Here is a 15,695-nt window from a genome sequence, read left to right on the forward strand (position 1 = left end):
AGCCACCACTCCCTCATAGACACGAGAGCTTGTAAAAGAATTGTTAACTGTGGGAAGGGACGTTCATGTGTGCTGACGCTTAGTTGCCTTGGAAGCTGTGTATTGAAATGTACCCGCCAGCCGACTGGATGAAACTGCAGCTTGCGTGTGCGTAGGATGAGATGGCTCCCCACATTTCATTGTTTCACCCCTCCATCTCAGTCTTCCTTCTCAAGACCAAACTGTACTTTCTTGTAGAAATGTTCTAGAATGTACTATGTAGGATGATCATGTGTGAATAATGTTTCACGCTGTCAGTTATACAATGAGAAAGAAGATCATGTGTTGGGAGTATTTTGCATGTTTGGTTTGGTTTTCTTACTTCGCAGATCTCTTCTGATTCTTTCAATTCTATCGCCAGGTAGTTACTAGTGTTTTTAATCACACTATTAATACGAAGTTGAAGAAACTGTTACCAATTATTGACTGTCATCTGAAATTTAAATGATTAATTTCAAGTTATAATTTTAGAATTTGTTAATTTACCTTAAGAATTACAATAAATCACTGTTTAAACAAAAGACTTTGATTCATATAGTGAAAGCACTAGACTAATATTTAGTTCTACCAATAATCTGCATAGGATAAATTAAAATAAACTGTGATGAAAAGAAACCCACTGCTCATTTATAAATGCAGTCCTCTAGCAATGTCTGTGAGTGATGCCTCATTTATGTGCACAAGTTACATCCAGGCTCTGAGCTCAGTTTTCCTTGGTTATGTAACAACACATAGAATTCTGCCACCAGAAGAACTGAAGTTTCTAAGCTTTCTGCATTAGTTCCTGAATTGCAGTCTGCTGCCCCTCCTGCTGGGCTCACTGCTTAGACCACTCTCAGGAGCTTGTGCTGAGGGAATACACTCTTACTTATGGGTAAGTGAAACATTTCCAGGTCTGGGTACCACAGTTTTTCCATGTTAATGACTAGATGCAGATGGTTTTTAAACACTACGGTGCTTCCTCACTTGGGTGAGCTGGTGCTGATGGGAAATGGCTGCCTATGGACCACAGCCTGCAGCCACACAGCAGACAGTCTCTGGGAATTGGTCTCCAGTTGTCATGTGTATACTCACCATCATGCTCTAGAAGGTTCTTTGTAAGTAAGAGCTTTAAAGCATCTTTCTGGGTAATGGAATTTTTGTTTCTTACATGACTGAATTAGACTGTAGCTAGAAATTATATGACCAGCTTGTTAGAGATCATACCCCCTCTGTCACTTTTTATTTCTGGAATTTGAAAACAATAAATTATTTTTCTTTGTTTGTAGGCCAGTAACTTTTCATTTCATTCCACATTGCACAGTTGCCATTCTTACTGAAGGTTGTAGAGACTCTTCTTGGCCTTCTTCTGCCTACTGTGATTTGATTTAAGCCTAGCTAAGCTACTGTATGAGTTAGCTGTATTGCCAAGTGAAATATGTTGGTCTATGGAAAAGAAGTTGTTTTAACATAATTTTACTTTCATTTCCCAGTCTTTAATTGAAATTTGCAAATGACGAAAAGCTAATTTCTCAGGAAAATGTAGGTATTGTGTTCACATTCTTCTTTTTAAACCTATAAAATAACTGAAACTACTACATAGTGAATGCGCTCAACAAAACTGAGTTCACAAAGCAGAGCATGACTGACTCACACAATCCTAGTCAGCATTTTGTTCTGAATAATTCCCATTGAAGACTTTGAAATTTTATTTTGATGTGTGTGTGTGTGTTTGTGTGTGTGTGTATCGCGCATGCATGTGCATGTGCTGGGAACTGGACTCAGGTCATTTCTTTACAAGAGCAATCTGTGATCTTAACTGCTCAGTCATCTTTTAGACCTCTAGCACCAAAAGATTTTTAGTATTTAAGAAACAATGTCTTTCAAACCCTTTCATAAATGAATATTTTTTTCACTTAAGTTTTATTGAGTGTATCTTAATTATTTTTTTCTTTTTTTTATTTTATTTTTTCGTATCAGTTACATTTTATTAACTCTGTTTCCCAGCTGTATCCCGTTCCCTCATTCCCTCCCAATCCCACCCTCCCAAACATAAATCTTTCTTTTTTGGCGGGGGAGGGGGGGCAGGATTTTGAGACAGGGTTTCTCTGTGTAGCCTTGGCTGTCCTGGACTTGCTTTGTAAACCAGGCTGGCCTTGAACTCACAGAAAGAGAACTATGTCTACCTCTGAGTGCTTGGGTTAAAGGCATGTGCCACCCTTAATTATTTTTTAAAACCTAGGCATTCTTACTAATTTATCATTTTTAGAAAAATATTTATGTCAGTGGTTTGTGAACTCACAACATAGTCTACCACAACCAGCCTGCATCTATAACACATGCACATTTGGGAAAAAAAATAAAAAAGTCAACGTTCTAGTTAAATCATAATGTCTCAGAGTTTCCTGTTTAACCTTTGCTGCTTTACTTACAAAGCCACACTGTTTCAAGCTACTCAGGTTGTAAGGCAACTGGCAAAGATAGTGGGGATACTGGGCGTTTGAGCTGAAGTAGAAGATTTTTGGCCTATATTATACTTTGCATTCTTCTAAAAATTTTTACCTTTCCTACGCTTCTCTATACTGACATTACAAGCAAATTGTAAGTACGATCAATTGCTTGTTTAAAGGCATCATTAGGAAAATTCCATGTGGAGTGAAAATGAATAAGTTTAGCAAATTATCTTTCCTAGATGTGCTTAGTTTCAGTTTGTTCTTCTGTGTCATATGATCACCATTCACTCAATGGTATCATTTGTGAGCCTCTTAGAATAAAATATATTGTTTTATTCCTCACATAAAAGGATGCACTTAATTGGTGTTTCAGTTAAACTATGTTAGTTTCTTTTCCAAAATGTGAGTTTCAGATAATGATGCCATTTCTAGCAAAAAGAGACTATCTACTTAGACAGGAAGCTTCTTTTCAGTTAAAACTCACACTTAGTACATTTCAGCTGCCTTCTTTTGCAGATAGTTACTTTTGCAGGAGTTCACTGTGATGGAACGGGCTGTGATGGACCACTGTGATGGTCCAGATCTTTTGGTGTTTACTTGTAACCATGTGATGTTAATATAGACTGCATTGTGATGGGGCACAGATAGGAGGCAGAGGTGAAGCTCCATCAGAAACATCTTCCCTCATACTCTCCACACAGGATACTTCACAAATCACTTTTTTAATCTTCAGAGTGGATGTTTCCAATAGACTACTTTTGTTGGTGTAGTGTTGTTATTTTAAGAATAGAGTATGTAGTTTTTAAATTGCCAATGAAAGTATAATTTTGCAAATAGAATATGGAAAAAGAAGCCATTTATATACAGTCCACATAGATATCTAGCCCCCATTTTACATTCTCCTTGCAGCATAACTTTTGCTGTGTTACATCCCAGTTCAGATTCTCATCTAAGCTATGGTCCAGGTCACAGTTGGAGTGGTACTGGTCTGGGCTTAGCATATGCTGTGTGGTTTCTAGTTACTCCTCAAAAAAACACCTTTTGGGTGTAACCTCAAGCTGCTTTCTAAAGACTCGAAAAATTAGGTTTGTATTTGCTCTTTCTTTAATGACCCTAACGCTTAGACATGGTCTTTGAATAGGCAACTTAATTTATGCAACTTGACTTACTGTATCAACCATTGTCAGCTTTATGCTGGCTAAACCCCTAGAAGTTTACAACTTTTTAGTTGTAAACTCTTTTTTTTAAAAGAGTTACAGATGACCTCCATTACAGAATTCTGGATCACCTCATTTTACTGACACATAAAACCTGTACAGGAAAACCTCATGTTTGAAGAAAGAAATCTTGGTGTCCGTTTTGAAATAAGAATGAATAACTTTAGCAAATTATTGTTCCTTGATGTATGTAATTTTTTACTTTGGTGAGTAGCAGTCATACAGGTAAGAAGCAAGGTCTTGAGTAAAGCAGTCTGGAGAGTTGCACCAGATTGTTCAAAACTGACCTGTTGTAAATAGCCGGAGCCTATCCATGAAGTGGTGTCGTTTGCATAAACTTTGAGAATAAAGTACGCTATGCTACATTTCCCACATGAAAACCTAAAGAAGCACATAATGTTCCAGAAAAGACACTCATGCTGAGCTGTCTGCGCCAACACACACATAGTAAAGTGAGTAAGAAGACATTTCAAAGGAAAAAGTAGTCCTCAAGTGAGGTAGAATCATTTCCCTTACAGGAACTTCAGTATCCACCTGAAACAAGTGACCATGGTGCAGGAGAGAAATGGCTGTCACTCCGCATTCTCCCTAGGCAGAAAGATCTGATTTTTGTTTGTTTGAAGCTGTTTCAACTCAACATGAAGATTTTGCTATTTGGAACGATTTGAAGATCAACTATTTGAAGGAAATTATTGCTTTTTATTTTAATGTGGATTATATCTCCTTTTGGTAGGAAGATTGGCAGTGATGTGGATTTTTTTTTAGCCCGGGTATTTAATTATATTAATTATTGTAGCACCCATGGAGGCTTTCTGCCATGTCATGTTGAATAATTCCAGTGTTGTCTTTTTCCCAACATGCAGTGCTGTCTAAAGATGCCTAGATTTTCATATAGGTTGTTCTCTCTTACCTAAGTCAGCTCTTTAAATCTTGTTACACTGTTTGGTTGGTTATTTGGTTGAGGGTGGGGTTATGTGTGTATTGTATGATTGTGTGTTTGTGTGGACGTCAGAAGAATCTTAATAAACTCTAGAGATTGAACTCAGGTGGTTGAGCTTGGCTACAGGTGCCTTGACCATCTTGCCAGCCTCCACAAAAGAAAGACAACGCTGCTAAAAACCGTCTCCCTTGACACGGGGGGGTATATGCCTATTTAGAAGACACAGGATAAACAAGGGAAGGAACCTGATACTTATGGACTGCTTGTAGCATGCACTGATAAAGGCATTATGTATATTATATCAGAAGTTCCTGGCACATTTGTGCTCGGAAATCTTTTGTTGTGTTGTTCACTTTTGTTGTTGTTGTTGTTGTTTTGTTTTAAATGAGACAGGGACTTATGTAACCCCAGCTGGTCTCGAATTCACTACGCAGCTTGGCCTCGAACTCCTGTGATCCTTCAGCTGCTATGTCCTGGATGCTAGGGTTATAGGTGGGTGACCCCTGGCAAATCTTTATTTTAAACCATGCTTGTCGTATGGTGTTTGAAGGTTGGTCCTGGTCCCCTTTAGTAGGGCTAGTGTGTGGTAGTGGCCCATGGTCTTTTAGGTACTAGTTTGTTTTAATAAGATCAGTGATGAATAGCTTTGTTTCTGGCCTTAGCTTTGCACAACTAGTCCGAGCCATCTAAAACTTCTGACTGTTTTGAGCTAAAAGGGAATTTGGGTTTTTTCCTAAAGTAAAATGTCATATATAAGTGCTCATTTAAGGTTCCATAGATCAAATATAGTATTAGTAACACAAAAAAATTATTTTTCTAGTTGTGATTATGTTTTAAATCTTAGCATGTTTTAGGCTCTAGAAAGTTCTACCACTGTAATATGGTCACACCAACAAAAGGTTTAGGAGTGATGAGATGGCTCATTGGGTGGAGAGACCTGCCCCCAAGACTGACAGCCTGAGCTCAGTCCTCAGGACCCACGCGGTGGAAGGAGACAGCCAACTGTTGCAGCTGGTCCTCTGCTCTTCACACCTTGCCATAGTACACGCACCCCCACCACACACAAATGAAATTAATTAATTAATTTTAAAAATACTTAACTGTCAGATATTGGAAAAAAAACCCAAAACTGTTGTATAATATCCTTTTTTAAGAATAAGGAAAATTTTGAGCCAAGTTTTTTTTTTTTTTAATTGGAATATTTGGGAAGAGTAAGAGTCCTTCTGGAAAATGATGTTAAGCTCACAGTTTGAACTTTCACTGTGGGGAAAGAAGTAGTAAATAGTATGTTCCTTTAGCTTATGTATGAAGACCACACCCTCCAGCACTACTCCCCTTCTGGTAGGACTGGTTTGATTGGGAGTTCACCATAGGCAGACCTTAGAGGTACAACTATGATTGACTTTCAGTAAGATCATTCTATACACAGTGTAAGCGAAGACCCAACTGTCAGAAAGGCAAGAACAAATCTAAGAGAAAAAGCAAAGTTTGAGTTATTATAGAGCCAGTGGGCACAAAAGAATGAGGTTATGATACAATGGTCCCAGATAAAGGCAAGAACACTCAAGTCTCTTGTACATGGGTTGACATGTAAGTCGTGGCCATTTGATGGTATTGTAAGTGTGAAGTGTGGTAGGCACTGTGGATAGATGAATCAACTTAGAGGACGTAGAGGCCTGATATTGACAGCTGTGGAATTTTTGTTGCTTGTGGGACTTGTCTAGTAGTGTGTCAGGGGACGGGTGATAGAAGACGGAGCACACAGGTCTGATTGTCACTCCAGATGGAACTGGGTCCACGGAAGCAGGTAGAGTTGGCTGTGGAGAGTGGCCAAGCCCTGGCAGATTGCTGAGGCTTCCTAACACATAAGAGATTTATTTGGTCATTGCTATAACCAGTGTGCTTTGAGGTCCCCCCTCCCCGCCCTGGCCAGCCAGCACAGCCTGTGACAATGAGCATGTGGCATGAACATGACAGTCAAAATCCCTGCCCTGTAGTGAATGAGAGTGTGTGGAGGGCGGACCAAGGTGGAGAGGAAGGAAATCACATTGGAACGTGAGCTGAAGCCAGCATTAAGCTGGCTGAACCACTTGGAAATGTGACAGATATGAATAATGACTAGACTCCAACTATAATAGCCATAGTGCACCTTTTAAATGTTTCAGTCAACACTGCTGCGAAACAGTTGACATACAGAAAACTGTTCTTCTTAGTCGTACAGTCTGGTTCCATTTAAAAATGTCCACAGCCATGTAACTGCTGCTGCCACTACTGTGGAAAATGTGCTTCTGTCTCTTTGCAGCAGGCCCTCCTGCCCTCCCCAGCTTTGGGCTCACTCCTGCCCAGTATAATACCCTCGAGATTCACCCGTGTCTTGTGAGTTGGCACTTTGGTCCTTTTCGTTGCTGAGTACTAGTCTATTGTATGGCTGTATGCCAGAAATTGCTTCTCGGTTTACATGTTGATGGACATTTGGGTTGTTACGGGTTTGGCACTATTATGGATAATGAGATTTATGAACATTTATATGCAAGGGTTTATACAGAAAGTTTCCATGACTGTTGGGAAAACGTTAGAGCGAATTGCTGGATCTCGTGGTAAGTGTAGACATACGTTTTAATAAGGACGCTGGTTCTCTGCCGGTGTTGCGGCCCCGCCTTAGGGTGTGCTTTCATGCTGCTGTGGGTAGTCTTTCTAACCACGACTGTTCTATCGAGGGTGTGGTGGCGTGCCGCCGGCATCCTACTGTGCAATTCACTGTCACTGAACTAATTCTTCTCTTTAAGATGGATTCTTCGAGAGTCTCGTGGGGTTTACAGTGAAATGTGATCACACCCCCACCATGTCCCCCTTCTGTCTGGATCCCCACACATCCTCCTACAAACCTCGTGTCCTCACCTCCTCCTCCTTCTCCTCCTCCTCCTCCACTTCTTCCTCCTTCTCTTTCTCTTTCTTATTCCTCTTCCTCATTGTCGTACTCCTCCTCCTTCTTTCTTCTGATATCTCCTTTCTTCCTTTTTTCTTCCTTCTTGTTCTTCCTCCTCCTCTTGTTTCTTCTTCATAACCCACTAAATCCAGGTGGTATACTGATGTTGAGGGGTGGGGGCATTGGAGCACAGGGAACTGCGCAGTGGCCACACCCCCAGTGGTTCATTGGCCGTTTGTGAAGTGCCTGTTAGTCACTGTTTCTAATTGTGTTTTTGTTATCACTAAGTTGTGAGAGTTCTTCAGACTAAATGCAGTCACATTTGCGTTAGTGCTATGCAAATATGCCTGATACAAATGTGCCTACCTCTGACCTGTTCTTTCAGTCATGTGGCTTTTGAAAAAGTTTTCTGTTTTGATGAAGTCTGTCAATATTTACCCCCGGCTATGGATTTTGCCTTTTTGGTCTCAAAAATTCTTGGCTACCTAAAGTCTCAAAGACTCTCTTTTCTTTGTGTCTATCTGAAAGTATGTGTGTGTGTGTATGGTTTTGTTTTGTTTTCCATTAGCATACCAAGGCAGGATATAGCACCAGAATGCCTCTAAGAAAGCGTGACAGTAGTTTCTCCTCCCCTTTCTTATCTGTTCCCAAATGTATTTAAATTACAGAAGTGAACTGTGGTTCATCTTTTGTAGATGAGTCTTTGCTTTTTGGTCTAGTGACCTGTTAAGCCTCTTGGACTAACCGGTAGACTGTCTTCCTCATGCTGATGCCCTGGGTGACACCCCACCCAGTTCTTTGATTCAGTGTCTGTGGCTTTTCCTCATGGCCCCTCTGTGCTGTGTGATACAGTTGCAAGCCAGTACTTTGGGGTTCCACTCTCTTTTGCTTCTCCTAGTGTTCTGGATTTACACTCTAAATTTCAAGCTCATCTGCTAGTCTCAGGCCCCCTCATACTTCAAGATAGTAAAACTTTATTTAGGTTCCTGTCATCTGAGCTGCACAAATTTGGAGACTCGCCAGTCCCAGCCAGCCTTCATTATCTTCTTTGGCATTGAGCTCTCTAAGGTCCCTCTGAACACTGAAGTTAGCCTTCAGCTGGGATTTGGGGAGTTTGTATTCTGAGAGGCTGCGTCTCTTGTATAGCTCTTTTGCTTCTAGAATTTCTTCCTTAAATACATAGCTCTTCTGCTAGCCCTGAACCTTTTTCTGTGTCTTCCAGCTGCTAAGGCTTCATTTTACATCTGTAGACTATGGGAAATAGACTGTCCTCAGCCACCACGACCCACAAACACCATAAAATTATAACTTTTCCCACGTAAGAGTTTTGGCCTTTCAAGATGAAACTCCAACTTGGTTATTTCTAACCAAGTTTGATCATATTCTAGCCTTCACATATTTTTAAAATCTGGGTCTTACATTGATACCTGAAAGAGGCTTAATGAATTCATCTTTTCCATTACCAAAAGTTAGAATTCTACCAATAAATCTTTTTTAATTTCACTGAATTGACCATTTAATAACTAACTTGTACTTTTGGCATTAACTAAAGGAAATAATGAAAAATATGAGGGGAAAATCTATATATCCAAAGATGTTCAGTATCTGCTCTGTTAAGATAATGCCTTAAATGTATTCTCTCTGAGACTTGGACCCCTGACTTCGGCTCTCCGTCTTGGCAGGAATGGCTGTTTCTCATTCTCAGGAGTAATCTGCCCTAGACCTCTTTTCTGGCTTCTGTGCCTGTAGGTCATAAGCTCCTTCTGTATAACGTCACCGTTCCTGTGTCTGCCTTCATACAGTCTTCTCTGCGCCTCTGTATCTGTGTGTCTTCTTTGTTCTTTTAAGAAGGTCAACCCCAACCTCCAGATGATCTCATCTTGAAATAATTAACTTAGTAACACTTGGCAGAGGTCCTCTTTTCAAGTTAAGGTCCCATTCAGAAGCAGGACGAGGAAGCAGCTGCTTGTCTTTGGGAACCTCTGTTTATCTGGCTGTGTGAGCAAGTACCTCTTGTGTTCTGAAATGCGGACGTTTATTTCTTTAGCACATTTAGAGGATTCTAGCTTTATTTTCTCTGAATACACTTTCTATCCCATTTTTCCTCTGCTCTCTTTTGGAACTTTACTTACATGTGTCTCAGGTATTGCCCGAGGTTCCCAACTATGCTTTTTTTCCTCCCATTCTGGACTAGATTATGTAATTTCTGGTGATAAAGAAGTTTGTTATTTCTTTTTTATCCTCCAGGATTTTCTTTTGTTGTTTGCTTTGTTTTGTGCTTCGGACAGTGCACTCTTCTGGAATGATTTGCAGTTTCTACTCTTCTGAAGAGACTTTCCATCCAGTCGTCTTGACAGTGTTTCCCTTCACATCGTGCATGTGGTCAGTATGTGGGCACTTCTGGTCTCCAGTCTCTTAAGTATGAGCTACCTTTTTCCTGTTTCTTCTAAAACCAATTCCAGATTACATCCTTGCACATGGGCTCAGATGACACCCTCATGGGAGGAGGGTTTTGGATACATCTGGGTGCTGGTCAAGGCTTGACCCTCCGTGGTGCCTCTCTTGAAATGCCACCTGGCAAGGAGAGATAAGGGACCTTGTTGTCACCAACAAGGATGAAAGTCTTGACTGTCCACTTGCCTTGCAATTTCATATTTGGGGCATTGGCCCTCCATGGTATAGTGTCACAAGCGTGAAATTATGCACTCCCCAGATGGCTTCTGCTGTTGGGATAGGATTGAGTTTGCCTTTTTTCCCACACCTAGTTGAGTATGTTTAATACAAAAAGAAAAGCCAGGAGTTTACTGCTGTGCTTTTCCTTGAGTCCTTGGGTCCCTTCTTGTTCTGCACCCTTCTCTCCAAAGTCCTAAGTCCTCTTGTTTCACATACAACACCTGGAGCTCTACTTGTACATAGCAGGAAGAAAAGGTGGGGGGAGAAAATCTCTTCACCTGGTGTGGAAGGAGAAGTTTGTAAATGTTCTTTTTAGAATGGTTTTAAGACATAAATGTAATTATATTTTAAATACAAGTATACTTCTGTGTATGTTTTAAAATACCAATTCCTAGGTAGAAAGTAGCATATTCTTCTGTTGCTACAGAATGAAAAGGTATAATATCAACAAACAATGGAAAGATACACTATCAGTGTGCAGTGGAAAGGTTTCTAAGATTCTGTCTCTGAGACCCATGTGTTTGAAGCAGTACTCAATACAACAGACATCTAAACTGGCTGCCCTGAGTGAAGAGCTAGCATGAGCTAAACTCCGAAGCTTAGAGAGCTTTGGATGACAGTTTTCTTTTGACCTGGAAAATAATTTCTCTTATGAAACAGTTAATTTTGTACAAAGCTCTGTAGATTTTAGTATGTCTTAGTGCATGTATGTGTGCATCTGTGTGTATGTGTGTGTGTGTGTGTGTGTAACCACGAGCACTTCCTACAAGAGAAGAAAGCTCCCTTTCTGGCAGCTAAATAATTGGTGTGAAGTTGCTGGTTGCTGACAGCACATCTATTGTTGCGGTACCAGATAATTTTTATGTCTTTGTACATCACTGACAGTTTTCCAACACCAAATACAAACATGGGATTTTCCAAGCTCACCCAAACGTATGCTTTCTGTCTCTGTTTTTGTGATATGATTTAATCCACTCATTTATCCCTCTCCCCTGAGAGGTAGTAGTGTGATAAACAGACTCTGTGCAGAGTGAAACAGACTGCTCATCACCTCCAGCACTGCTGTGCACCTCTGTGCTCAGCGCCTACAGTTTTGTTACAAATGAGTGGAGATGGTGTTAAGTTCTTAGCTGTGGAAGAGATGGAGGACAGAAACTTCAGGAAAAGGCAGTAAGAGACATTGTCCTAATTAATTTTGTTCTAAAAATTATATATTTTGTCCTATCTTTTATTTTATTGTATGAGAAGATGTGTTATAATAATAATAAAATACATATTTATTTTATTAAAAACTATGACTAGTCATAGTAACAAATGAGTTTCATAAACAAATTTTATTCACTTTAAGTTAATTAATTGCATATATATTTATGTGATATGTATTTATATATACAAAGAAATAAAGTAACATAGATGTGAGTTAGTGACAAGTTGGTTCATGTGAAAATTTACATATTATTAAGGGATCATTTACATATCATTAAACTCACTACCGTTTGATGAAAATCTACAGAAGTATAGAGAGAAGGTCATCTGTTTATTTAGTTCAGGGTTTATGAAGCGAATCTGTTCCATACTTGCTAAGAACATGCTTAATCCAAGTTAATTAAGAGTTAGCCTTTAAACCTTAATACATTACGTCTAGATCAATCATGGATCCAGCATGATTTAGCAGATGTAAAACTCAAGCATGTTTTAAGTATCCCGAGCTCCATCACTAAGTTCTGCCTTGTGAGCCTCCTACTGTCTGCCACTTCAGGTTTGGGCTCCCGTGCAGTAGCTACAGTGCCATCCTGCACGCTGCTGGGAAGGGAACCTGAGGCAGGCTAAGCATCCTGACTTTCCTGACACACAGTCATGTTATGTCTAATGCACAGAGGAGCAACCCTTCCCCTCTACTTAGAAAGAGGAGTTTGCTTTAACCTGAGTCTTGGCCACACCTCCATGCTGTGTTTAGAAGTCAATAGGCAGACAGTCCAATGGCCAGATCCCTGCTGGGTTTGTGGTTTGTGAATCAAGGAGAACAGCCCTATGGGAAACAGTTTGACTCAACTCTTTGGGCAGAGGGCAGAAGAAGGAGTAATTCTCATTTGGACAGCCCTCATATAGGGCATAAAAAAATTCACATAATTTTATGTAAATCATTCCAAGACAAAGTGTTTCTCTTTTTAATAGTTGCCAGCACTTAGGGAGGCAGAGGCAGATGAGATTCTCTGTGAGTTCAAGGCCACCCTGCTCTACAAAGCAAGTCCAGGACAGCCAAGGATATACAGAGAAACCCTGTCTTGGAAAAAAAAAATTTAAAGAATAGTTTAAATGTTTTTCTCTTTAGGAAAAGAAAATCTTTACACTGCTACAATAACTGTCAGAATATAAAAGTGTAAAATCTTACATAGGCAAATTGGATTGTAAGTCAAACTAGGCAAAGCATTTGATGATAACAGTTGCTACAGTTGCTCTGTATGTTTGCACATTTCCATGGAAGCCCTTGAATTTATTGATGGGGTGAAAGAAAAGGCGTCATCATGACTGAGTTCCTCCTGTGAGTGATTTTTAAGTACCATAGCATTGCAGTCTAGGGCTGGTGTGACACTGGTGTGAAGCTTCTTCTAACTTTACATGCTACTGCGTCCAGGTTTCCTTATGGCCAGAAAAGTCAGCGTGTGCATGCTAACTAGCAAGGTGACAGGCTAAAGAAGGGCATGGGACACACTCCTGAAAACCTTTTTAAAGTTCCTGGAAGCTTCCGTTTGTGTTCTTCTTAGCCATCTGAGCAGTCAAGACCACAGGGAGGTTGAGAAACATTTCTAACTGTCATCACCAAGTGCAGCTAAGTGTCACCATGGGATTGGGCAGCTCACAGCAGTGCTGTGGCACAGCTCACTGAGGTCTGGCCGCTGAGTGGGGCCTTAACGAGCTTTTGGTCCGTGTGAATCACATATGCACACCGACATCGGATATTCACAGGATGTATTGTAGTTTGCCAGGTACTGTTCCAGGAAGGGTCTCTGGACGGTGATAGCTAAGCTGCTGATGGAAACAGTATTTAAAGCCCATCCTTCCACCTGGAATCATCTTGTGTTTTTATCCTAGAAAAGCTTCCATCTCTCTAGGAGAAAGAACATCAGTGTAGTAATCCTGCCATCATATAACGGTTCACCACAACTCTGCATTGGAGAGACTACCACGCCGTTCTTATACCAGGCCAGTGGGGAATGGTATGCTGTCTGAATTCAGACTGTGCGTGTCATGTGATAGCACAGTATCAGACTCTACCATACATGCTCTCAGACCAGGCTGTCACAGTGTCACCCTTGATTGCAGTCAGGTAAACTGTCAGGGGATACGTTCCACTTTCCCGTCATTTCCACCAGTTCACAGAGAGCAGCACTTGGGCATTGTGAGCTCATATGACTGGGACCCCATCTACTCGGGAGGACAGGACAGTGAGTTAGAACTGCCCTTACATCTCCGACCCCAATGGAGACTAGGGAAAAGTATTTGTGTAGCAAAATCATTATTGTCTTTTGGAAACAGGACATTTACTTTGACTTGTGTTGAGCTCTAAACTTTTACAGACTCCCACAGGAAATTCCTCTATCTCCAGGGGAATGGTGCCCATTACAAGGCCTCACTGGAAGGCTAGGATTCTTATCACTGTTATTTTCAGCCAGATCATTGAGATATTAAAATATTGTGGCCCATATTTCATATTAAAAATACATAGTCTTTATGCCACAATAATAATAAAACTTCAGAGAAGGAAGTACTGATACATATTTTAGCTTTCTTCTTCACAAATCCAAAAGGATCTTTAAGCATTTAACAAACTTAAGCAAGTTATAGCTAATGTGTCTTCCTTAGAATTAATAGGACTCTCATTCTATTCTATGTTCGTATTTTCATTAATTTATCACACAACTAACGCTTTTACTGGCTTGTGAGGTTAACACTTGAAATGACAGTGACAGGGCTGAAGAAATGGCTCAGTGAGTAAGAGCACGTAAACTCCAGCTATAGCTTCATGCGCCTATAACCCCAGTACAGGGTTTAGGAATAGAGGCGGCAGAAGGAACGTGGGCTTGCCGGCTACCCCATCCTAGTGAAAAAACAGCAAGCTCAGATTCAGGGAGAGACCTTGTCTGAAGGGAATAAGAGAACGATAAAGCAGGACACCTGATGTCCTCTTCCCGTCTCCGGGTATATACACAGATGCATGTGCTCACACACACACATGTGCACACAAAAACCTGCATTCCCCAAAACACACACAAGAGATACTGACAACATTTCTGAGAGTGGATAAACGATGGAAATTTCGGTGTGAAATGAAGCGTCAGTCTCTCACCCCTGATGCTCCCTCTCAGACCTGTGGTGTCATACATGTGGTTTTAATACGTTACCTTCACAACATTCCAATCACTTTATTTAGGGCTGAGCTTCGCAAATCATTTCAATTTAATTCAGTGTAGTTGTAATGTCAGAATTTTAAACAAAACCTGACACAGTGACATCTATTCAGCTGTGAGTCTGTAGGGTCTGTAATACAGAAACAGGAGACTGTCAGTACCAATTAGAAATCACATAAACAAAGTTGAAGATGAGAAAATACAACATTGGCAAAATTTTATTAGCATCAAATGAACTCTGACCTGTGCTTGTGCTTGAGTTTTGTGTGTGCATTTAAAAAAAAAAAAAAAAAACAGAGCTTAATGTGAGCGTGACTTTTAGCTTTTCCATTTTCTCTGGTTATAATGAAAAGCATTTCCTAGGCTGTAAAACCCAAGAAGAAAATCAAAATGGAGCTAAAAGACTTTCCTTTTGTTTGCTAGCACTTCCTGAGCTGAGAAGATGAAGGAACAAGGACACAATAGTACATCATCTCACACTATAACTGGGACAAGATTAGGGTGTCTCCTCCCAGGCCACAGAGCCACTGATTTGGCGTGTTTCGAGTCATCATTTGAGGCTGGTAAAGTGACTCTGCAGAGTTTAGGAAAAGGCAAACCATCGGTCAGGTCTGAGTTTCAGGAAATAATCGTGACATAAATAAGTTACGGATCCCTGAATGGGTTCTCCCGCTTCCTTGTGACTCGGTTACCTGGAATGTCAAGTGGAAGAGTTGAGATGTGACTTGCCCGTATCCCAGGGCTCTCATTTCATGATTCTGTAACTGACCTTACTGGTCCTTGAATGAACCCAGAGAAACGTAAACAGGTGTAGTACGCTGATCTAGAAAATGTCTAGCATTGCCTCCTGCGGAAGACCACAACAGTAGGTGCCTGAGGCCTGCAGAAAGCAATGTTTCCTTGTGTCCAGCTATGTGCTAAGGCTGCACGCTGCTTCCAGGTCTTAAGGGCTGTGACAGCTAGCAATACCTCTCTAACTATCTCTGTCCCCACTCCTGGCAGGACCAATTGCAGGACCAGTGTGATTATCAGTGATCATCAACCGTGCTTATCCGTTCT

At 40.6% G+C, this 15,695-nt stretch overlaps 1 protein-coding gene across 5 annotated transcripts in view; it reads left to right on the top strand.

Moving 5' to 3' along the window:
* The window catches only part of Stau2 (staufen double-stranded RNA binding protein 2), a 241,352-nt gene that overhangs the window by 140,934 nt on the left and 84,723 nt on the right, over positions 1–15,695 (top strand). The window lies entirely within an intron of this gene.

Source organism: Psammomys obesus, unplaced genomic scaffold (assembly GCF_907164565.1).
Source record: "Psammomys obesus unplaced genomic scaffold, mPsaObe1.curated_primary_1811, whole genome shotgun sequence".
Taxonomy (NCBI): Eukaryota; Metazoa; Chordata; class Mammalia; order Rodentia; family Muridae; genus Psammomys; species Psammomys obesus.